Genomic DNA, 10,265 nt, shown 5'->3' on the forward strand with positions numbered 1-10,265 from the left:
TGAGAGTTAAGGATGAGAGCAAGGCATAAGAGTGAGGGATGAGAGCAAGGGATGAGAGCAAGCAATGAGCGTGAGGGATGAGAACAAAGGATGAGAGTGAAGGATGAGCATGAGGAATGGTTAGAATTCCATTGTGAGAGCGAATGGTGAGTGAAGGATTAAAGCGAGGGATGAGAGTGAGGGATAGTCAGAATTCCATTGTGAGAGTGAAGGATGAGCACGATGGATGAGAGCGAGGGATAATCAGAACTCTTTTGAATTCCTTTGAGAGTGATCAAGATTAGTAAGAATTCCTACAGAAATATGCAGGATTGGTCAGGATTGCCTCCGAAGAAATTAAGTTTGTAAGAATTCCTTTGGGAATGGACTGGATTGGTCAGAATTCCAGTAGAAGTGGGTTGGTCTAATCTGACCTGATTCATCTTAGTTTAAGTTTTTTAAATCATAAAAACCTGCAGTTTTAAATGGGTGTGTAAACTTTGCATGCTCCTGTTTTTTTGAAGATGGACGTTCTCCATAAATTCCCTCTTGGTGGTGAAGGACATGAGTGCTGCATGTGGTTCAAGGCAGATTTTTTTACAGCCAGACTTTTATTATCTGTAGCTCCAGTGCTGAACTACAGAAGCCAGCTTCAAAGGCCAAACATGTTTTGAGTGCTCAACTACATTTGGGGTAAAGAGACACTAAAATGCCTTTAAGACTGAATATTTTACATGGGGAGACCACAGAGAGGACGTTTAGGAGTCAGATGTCTCAATCTGGGAATAGATGAAAACCAAAATAAATGACTGCCTGTAAGAACAAGCCACAGCTTCGTCTGAGACCTTCTCTCTCACTCTCTCTCTCTCTCTCTCTCTCGGTCATTACTCTGCTCTAATAAAGACCAATGACGACGTTACTGAGCAATTAGGGCCACGCTCTCTCACCACACTACACCAATTAGTCTCATCCCTCTGCACATGTACATGGCATATGGCGAGCGCTATTCCATAATTGTGCTTTTCACTGAAGCATGAATGCAGACACAGATATTAGATGTCAACTGCTGCACTTCGTATTTTTAATAATCTTCTAGATTGGGTGAAAAGCGTTTTTTACTTTAGTATTGATTATCAGTGTTGGGAATTACTGTGGGTTAATTACACATTCATTTGCATAATGAGATTCATGACCAACTACACAGTAAAACTTAAGCACTGTGCAATCATATGGGATTGGTTAGAGTTCCTTGCTTGTAATTCCTTTGAGAAAGGATGGCTTTGGATGGAATTCCTTTGGGAGAGGGATTGTTGGGATTGTTGAGATTGTTCCTTCGGGAGTGAGTAGGATTGGGTGGGATCCAAATCAGAATTCCTTTGTGAGCAAGGGATAAGAGCGAGGGATGAGAATGAGGGTGATGGATGAGGGTGAGGGATAAGAGTGAGGGATGTGGGTGAGGGATGAGGGTGATAGATGATAGTGAGGGATGGGAGTGAGGGATAGTCAAAATTCCATTGTGAAAGTGAGGGATGAGTGAAAGGGTTAAGTGTGAGGGATGAGAGTGAAAGTTAGTCAAAATTCCATTGTGAGAGCGCGAGATAAAAGCGAGGGATCAGAGCGAGGAATGGTCAGAATTTCACTGTGAGAGCAAGGGATGAGAGTGAGGGATGAAAGTGAGAAATAGTCAGAATTCTATTGTGAGATTAAGGGATATAAGTGAGGGATGAGAGCAAGGGATGAGAGCGGGGAATGGTCAGAATTTCATTGTGAGAGCGAGGGATGAGAGCAATGGATGAGAGTGAGAGACAGTCAGAATTCTTTTGTGAGAGGGGTGTGGTCAGAATTCCTTTGAGAGTGGTCAAGATAGTAAGAATTTCTACAGAACTATGCAGAATTGCTTCAGAAGGAATTGAGATTGGTCAGAATTCCTTTGGGAATGGACTGGATTAGTCAGAATTCCAGTAGAAGTGGGTTTGATTGGTCAGAATTCCTTTAGCAGCAGGCAGGAATGGGATTAGTTTTAATGTTGCATTTTAAGCACCTCTATTTAATGGTCTGAAATGTAAAAGGTGTTACTCTGACATGACCGTGAGCAGAAGGACATTGTGGTCCTGACATGGCGTCACTGAGGGAGCTGACAGCACGCAGGCAGCAGGTGCGATCTTACACCTGTTCTGTCTTCTGATGAAGAACTTGAATGTGAAATGACTTCTTATTCTCTTCCTCCTCCTCCTCCTCCTCCTCCTCCTCCAAGTCTCTCTACCAGTTTTATCTTGTCTTTTATCGCCTCCTAGCAGGTGCTGACTGAAATAGAGGAAAGTGTTACCCAGTCATCCATATCACACACACACGCACATGCACACACACACACACACACACACACGCACACACACACTTATACACTTTGCAGCTTGTATCAGACCATCCATTCATGCATCTCCAAATCGATTTCCACCTCTGCTTGAGTAACTAGATTTAAATGTTTACAGTGTTGGCCTTTTCACACAGCAGTTCCTGGTAAACAGATGAAGGAGCTTTTTAAATGTTAGATTCTGTTACCCAACATACCTGAGAACTAGAGTTTGGAATCTGAAGAAGTCTAGGATCTGAAATCCAGGATCTGAAGAAGTCTGGAATGAAGTCTGGGATCTGAAAAAGTCTAGAATCTGAAGTCTGGGATCTGAAAAAGTCTAGAATCTGAAGTCTGGGATCTGAAGAAGTCTAGAATCTGTAGGATTTGTGCCTCAAACCCATCTCTGTTCTTACCTCTTACAGACACAGGCATTATTACCCATGAAGCAAAGGTCGTGTTTCCAGCAATCTACCCTCCCCTGTTGTCTCAGTCTCAAACAGCAGTGTTCTCTGGAACTGCCAGTCTGCTGTAAGGAAGGCTGATTTCATCTCAGCTTTAGCCTCCCACTATTCCTTTGATTTTCTGGCACTAACCAAGACCTGGATATCACCACAAAACACTGCTACACCGACTGCTCTATCCTCTGCCTATGCTTTCTCTCACTCACCACGAGAATCAGGCAGGGGTGGTGGTACAGGTCTGCTGGTGTCCCGGAGATGGTGTTTCACACCTCTCCCCTCGTCTCATCTCACCATTTCTTCTTTTGAATTCCATGCAGTTTCAGTTACATCTCCAATCAACCTCTCCATCATTGTCATCTACCGTCCTCCTGGTCCCCTTGGAGACTTCGTGGAAGAAATGGACACTCTCCTAAGCGTTTTCCCTTCTCACAGCACCCCTTTGACAGTCCTTGGTGATTTCAACCTCCCATCCGACAAGCTTCAGTCTTCTGGCCTTCTGACTCTACAGTCCCCAGCTACAGACATGACTGCTACCCCACTTCATATCTCAGATCATCACTTGGTATCCTTCACTATCATTCTCCCTGTACTACCCAAATGTAACTCCCAACATCCCTCTCTCATCCGCCGGAACCTTCACTCTATCTCTCCTTCCTCTGTAGCTTCCTACACTCTTTCATCTCTTCCTGACTATGACTCCTTTTCCTCCCTACCCCTAGACTCAGCTACAGACATTATTATCTCCTCTCTTTCATCAACCATGGACCTTCTCTGCCCTTTATCCACTAAACGCAGGAAGACTTCTTGTCCTGCTCCTTGGCTGTCAGATGTGCTTCGCAACAATCGGAGAGAACTACGAACAGCAGAGCGGAAGTGGAAGAAATCTCAACTGGACGCAGATCTCACTTCTTATCGTATGCTTCTGTCCAGATTCTCTTCAGGCGTGACTTCTGCCAAGACTTCCTTCTACAAGGAAAAGCTTGAGGCTTCTCCACAAGATCCCCGAAAGCTCCACAACATCTTCTCTGCACTACTTAACCCTCCACCTGCTCCATCGTCCCTGACCGCTGAAGATTTTGCCACTTTTTACACAGAAAAGATTGAGAACATCTGCCAGACCTTCACGTCTGCCCCACTTCATCTACATTACACAGGCAGGACTCAGCTACTCCTTCACTGAAGCATCTCTCAACCATAGCAGCAGAAGAGGTTTTGCAAATCATCCACTCCTCCAATCCCACCACCTGCCCACTGGATCCAATCCCTTCCACTATGCTCCAGACCATCTCACCTGACCTCCTGCCCTTCATCACCACAGTCATCAATGGATCCATTACATTTGGTCAGGTACCAACTGCCTTTAAGCAAGCAAGGGATATCCCTATACTAAAGAAACCTGCTTTGGATCCCTCTGACATCAATAATTACAGACTGGTATCACTCCTCTCCTTTCTTTCAAAAATTCTCACTGCTCGCAACCTTGGGGTAACCATGGACAATGCTCATGCTCATGTCGGTTTCTTCTGTACAACATCAGAAGGATTCGACCATTTCTATCCACACAGGCTACTCAAGTGCTTGTTCAGTCTCTGGTTATTTCTAGACTGGACTACTGCAACTCTTTACTGGCAGGTCTTCCTATGAATACAATTCGTCCACTGCAAATGATCCAAAATGCAGCTGCACTGCTTGTTTTCAACCTGCCTAAGTTCTCCCACACCACCCCACTGCTGTGTTCCCTCCACTGGCTTCCGGTAGCTGCACGCATCAGATTCAAAACACTGATGCTTGCCTACAAAGCCAAGAATGGACCAGCACCATCTTACCTCAAAGACCTTATTACTCCTCGCACTGCACCTCGCTCCCTCAGATCCACTAGCACTGCCCGACTGGTCCCACCATCTCTCAGGCTAAAAGGTAGGTATTCATCTAGACTCTTCTCTGTTCTGGCACCGAGGTGGTGGAATGAACTTCCATTAGATGTCCGTACAGCAGAGTCTCTGACTGTCTTCAAACGACGTCTTAAGACCTACCTTTTCCTGAGGCACTTAAACTAGCTCTTATCTTTCCCTGTTTATGTATTGTTATATGGTTAAAAAATCGTATCCTAAGTCTGTAATCTATTGAACCAGTGTTAATGTTTTCAATGATAGTGACTTAAAGCACTTTTGTATGTCGCTCTGGATAAGAACGTCTGCCAAATGCCAGAAATGTAAATGTAAATGTAAATGTCTGGAATCTGAAGAAGTCTGGAATCTGAAGAGGTCTGGAATCTGAAGTCTGGGATCTGAAGAAGTCTGGAATCTGAAGTCTGGGATCTGCGGAAGTCTGGAATCTGAAGAAGTCTGGAATCTGAAGAAGTCTGGAATCTGAAGAAGTCTGGAATCTGAACTCTGGGATCTGAAGAAGCATGGGATCTGAAGTCTGGGATCTGAAGAAGTCTGGAATCTGAAGACTGGGATCTGCGGAGGTCTGGAATCTGAAGAGGTCTGGGATCTGAAGTCTGGAATCTGAAGAAATCTGAATTCTGAAGAAGTCTAGGAAGTGGTTTGGTTCAGTGGTTCTATATAAAACGTGTCATTCACACCTGTGACATCATAAGACTGATGTGATAAACTACTGCAGACTTGTAAATTTGGTGTGAAACCACAGAGCTAAATATTAGGATGATGTTGTAGAGTGGTGTTTCATCCCCCTTACCTCCAGAGCTGCTAATCCTTCCAGTTTAGCTGAGCATTAAGATTTCCAGCTCGAACACCACCCAGAACGAACATGACTAAAATTCACCAAGCAGAAAAACCCCATTCACTGAAGGAGAAAATGTAGAACGTGAAAAACGTGAATCTGTTTCTGGTTGCAGTTCTCTGACTTTATCTGGGTGAACTTTGACCTGTGAATTTAAAAGCGTAGATCCTGTGAGCGGAAAGAAACCAAGTAGGTGATTATTAAGTGGCATAACAATGGATTTTGCCTCATTCTTTTCTTTTTGCTCCTCACCACATATCTAAAGAAAAATTCCCTTCTCCATCTTTTCCATTTTTCCCCTTTTGTCTGCTTGTATGTTCTTGTTAGCGATGTAGAAACCTCTGCTTCCTCACTTCAGAGATCTTTTCCCATTCCTACATAGATGATCTCTGCTACGTCATTGCCCATAAGTTATTCGTTGTTCCTCACCAAAAAGAGTCTTCAACCTGATGATGTCATTGCTGTGAATTATGCATAATAATTATCTAAATAGTTGCTCAGATGATCTATAGACTTGAACAAGATTTTTTTTAAAAAAATGTGTTCTTTTAAGTCTCTTTACAGCCAAAACACACCACCCTACAGCAAACCTGCCCCATCTGAAGCATGAAGCTTGTTAAACTCTTAGCTAGCTAGTGAAATATAATCGCCTGTGGTGACCTAGTAGATTGACATGTTATTAGCATGACTACTGTGCTTTTTATTAAACATGCCCTTGTCACTTCCCCTCAGAGGAATCCCTGGCGCTGTTCTGAGGGTCTGTGGTGTTCAGCTAGTCCATCTATATACATGAGAGCTGACATACTTCACTTCCTCCTGCTGGCTAATTAGCAGGCTAGCAGCTCCCCGGTGGTTCAGCTGTCTAAGGTTTCACCCTCATCCACCGTGCCACTTCATTGGAAGTCCTACAACTTAATTGGTCCTGCTCTGTGGGTGAAAAGAAAGGGAGGTCTGGTTTCCGTCTCTTTCTGTTGGACACGTTTTTTGTGATGTATCTCAGAATGTTTACGCACTTCCAGACTGCTGTTAAAGGGGTGGGAAGTTCTGCCAAAATTGGATGGATTGGGTTAAAAAAAAAATGGAGTCCTGCTCGTTTGATTGCTCAGAGAAATTCTGACTAAGAAAAGAGGACGGCGTCATAGCATACACCGATCAGGTATAACACTCTGAGCAGTGACTGGTGAAGTGAATAAGACTGAGTATCTCCTCATCATGGCACCTGTTAGTGGGTGGGATATATTAGGCAGCAAGTCAACATTTTGTCCTCAAAGTTGATGTTAGAAGCAGGAAAAATGGACAAGTGTAAGGATTTGAGCGAGTTTGACCAAAAAGGACCAAATTGTGATGGCTAGACCACTGGATCAGAGCATCTCCAAAACTGCAGCTCTTGTGGGGTGTTCCCGGTCTGCAGTGGTCAGTATCTATCAAAAGTGCTCCAAGGAAGGAACAGTGGTGAACCGGTGACAGGGTCATGGACGGTCAAGGCTCATTAATGGACGTGGGGAGAGAAGGCTGGACCGTGTGATCCGATCCAACAGATGAACTACTGTTGCTCAAATTGCTGATGAAGTTAATGCTAGTTCTGATAGAAAGGGGTCAGAATACACAGAGTCAGGGCAAAAGGGTGACCAACACAATATTGGGCAGGTAGTCATAATGTTATGGCTGGTTGGTGTATAAACATGGCCACTCACACTGCTGATGCTCAATAAAATGTCACTCTTCTGAAGTTACATGTGATTGTCCATGTTTTTTTCCCTCCACTCTGGAGTGTTGAAAATGATGTTCTGTAATAAACTTGTGTTAAAAGCCTGCTTGTGCTGCTAGTGGTTTTCTTAAACACACTCCGGTTGTAAAGCGGTGTGTGTTAGCTGGTGACTTTCTCAGTGACTTGCTGCGCTTTTGAGGAACTCGACTCTGTGTGTTTCTTCTGGAAACTTCGGAAGAGAATCGGAGCGGCACAAGCCGCAGTCATCGATTTGTGGGTGGTGTGACTGGACTGAAGTGCACTAAAGGAGGAGGCAGACTCGGGTTACACAAGGAGGCTCAGAGATGCAGGAGTGGACTGAAAAGTGCCGATAATTGTCCTCTCGCTGTGCAAGATTTGAGCCGCATTCATTCCTCCTACCTGCAGAGACTTTCTTTTTCCTCACAGCATCCTTTTTTCCTCCTCACTGCCGATCCACTCTCAATGCTGTGCCTTTCAACACAGCTCTCATATGCCAATGTGTGTGTGTGTGTGTGTGTGTAGGTATAGATTCGCACAAAAAGACCTTGGCTGAACAGCTTCATTATTTAAAACCATTGGCGTGCAACACATGCAAAGACATTTTTTTTTAAAAATGACGGTGTATAATGAACAGGCTTTGATTAAGTGTGTGTGTGTGTGTGTGTGTGTACAGCCCTTTTTTCCTCTCTGATCCACTCTGCGTTCTCACCTTGCTCTGCCTTTCCACACAGCTCCTATACTGTTTATGCCAACAGCTGTGTGTGTGTCTGTGTGTGACTGTGTGTGTGTGTGTGTGTCTGTGTGTGTGCGTGTATGTGTGTGTGTGTGTGTTTGGCCAGCAAAATCTGAATAGTCTCATTACCAGATTCAGGACCTGAATAGTTTAAATAGATTCATTATTTAAAGTGTTTAGCGCACAACCCATGCAAAAATGATGAAAATGGGACTGACTATGAATGCCAAAATGAAAGTGTTTGTATGTGTGTGTGAGACAGAGAGAGAGAGAGAGAGAGAGAGAGAGAGTCTGTATATATATATATATATATATATATATATATATATATATATATATATATATATATATATTTAGGTGTGTGTGTGTGTGTGAGAGAGAGAGAGAGAGAGAGAGAGAGAGAGATATAGAATCTGTGTGTGTGTATGACAGAGCGTGTGTATTTCGATATATGTGTGAATGTGTGAGAGAAAAAGTGTGTGTGTGTCTGTGTGTGTGTGTGTGAAGTCCCAGGATGTCTGCTATTTAACAGGTCAGCAGGTCTCCATGATGTCCAGTTAAACTCCCTCACTGTGGCTTGTGAAGTCTTTCACTTAGAGTCAGATCAGAACAGAACAAAGTGATACAGAGGAAATAAACCTGTGTGTGTGTGTGTCACTGTGTGTGTGTTTGTGTGTCTGTGTGTGTGTGTGTGTGTGTGTGTGTCACTCTGTTTTAGTAAATTAATATTAATTAATTAAAAGTCACCTGCATAGCGCTGGTTAATTTCCTCTAACAGCACAAACCTGTGTGTTTTCTTCTTCTCACTACACACACACTCACACACACACTCACACACACACACTCACACACATCACACTATTACTCATTATACTGTTACTCTGTGTGTGTGTGTGTGTGTGTTGTGGAGAAACAACTTCCTGCTAAACACAAGCAGGATTTAAACTAAATAAAATAAATGAAGGTGTGTGAGTGACAATGTTCTGAAGACTAACAGTGTCCATTCCTCGAGCAGGACAGGAAGAGCATCGGATCATAAAGAAGAAATGTGATGAAGATGAAGATGTTTAAGAAATCTTTCATGTTGTTCAGGTCCTTCATCTCCTTTATGTCCTTCATGTCCCTCATGTTGTTCATGTCCTTTATTTCATTAATGTCCCTCATGTTGTTCATGTCCTTTATTTCATTAATGTCCCTCATGTTGTTCATGTCCTTCATGTCATTAATGTCCTTCATGTTATTCGTGTCCTTCGTGTCACTAATGTCCTTCATGTCTTTCATGTTGTTCATGTCCTTCGTGTCATTAATGTCCTTCATGTTGTTCATGTCATTAATGTCCTTAATGTCTTTCATGTTGTTCATGTCCTTCGTGTCATTAATGTCCTTCATGTTGTTCATGTCCTTCATGTCATTAATGTCCTTAATGTCTTTCATGTTGTTCATGTCCTTCGTGTCATTAATGTCCTTCATGTTGTTCATGTCCTTCATGTCATTAATGTCCTTCATGTTGTTCATGTCCTTCATGTCATTAATGTCCTTAATGTCTTTCACGTTGTTCATGTCCTTCGTGTCATTAATGTCCTTCATGTTGTTCATGTCCTTCATGTCATTAATGTCCTTAATGTCTTTCATGTTGTTCATGTCCTTCATGTCATTAATGTCCTTCATGTTGTTCATGTCATTAATGTCCTTCTTGTCTTTCATGTCATTAATGTCCTTCATGTTATTCATGTCCTTCATGTCATTCATGTCATTAATGTCCTTCATGTCTTTCATGTTGTTCATGTCCTTCGTGTCATTAGTGTCCTTCATGTTGTTCATGTCCTTCATGTCATTAATGTCCTTCATGTCTTTCATGTTGTTCATGTCCTTCATGTCATTAATGTCCTTCATGTTGTTCATGTCATTAATGTCCTTCTTGTCTTTCATGTCATTAATGTCCTTCATGTTGTTCATGTCCTTCATGTCATTAATGTCCTTAATGTCTTTCATGTTGTTCATGTCCTTCGTGTCATTAGTGTCCTTCATGTTGTTCATGTCCTTCATGTCATTAATGTCCTTCATGTCTTTCATGTTGTTCATGTCCTTCGTGTCATTAATGTCCTTCATGTTGTTCATGTCCTTCATGTCATTAATGTCCTTCATGTTGTTCATGTCATTAATGTCCTTCTTGTCTTTCATGTTGTTCATGTCCTTCGTCTCATTAATGTCCTTCATGTTATTCGTGTCCTTTGTGTCATTAATGTCCTTAATGTCTTTCATGTT

The 10,265-nt window shown here is 42.7% G+C and overlaps 1 pseudogene; it reads left to right on the forward strand.

The window, feature by feature from the left end:
- Positions 1 to 2,095: 2,095 nt before the first annotated feature.
- On the forward strand, positions 2,096 to 4,866 carry LOC131352871 (uncharacterized; annotated as a pseudogene).
- Positions 4,867 to 10,265: the final 5,399 nt, after the last annotated feature.

Source organism: Hemibagrus wyckioides, linkage group LG05, assembly GCF_019097595.1.
Source record: "Hemibagrus wyckioides isolate EC202008001 linkage group LG05, SWU_Hwy_1.0, whole genome shotgun sequence".
Classification (NCBI taxonomy): Eukaryota; Metazoa; Chordata; class Actinopteri; order Siluriformes; family Bagridae; genus Hemibagrus; species Hemibagrus wyckioides.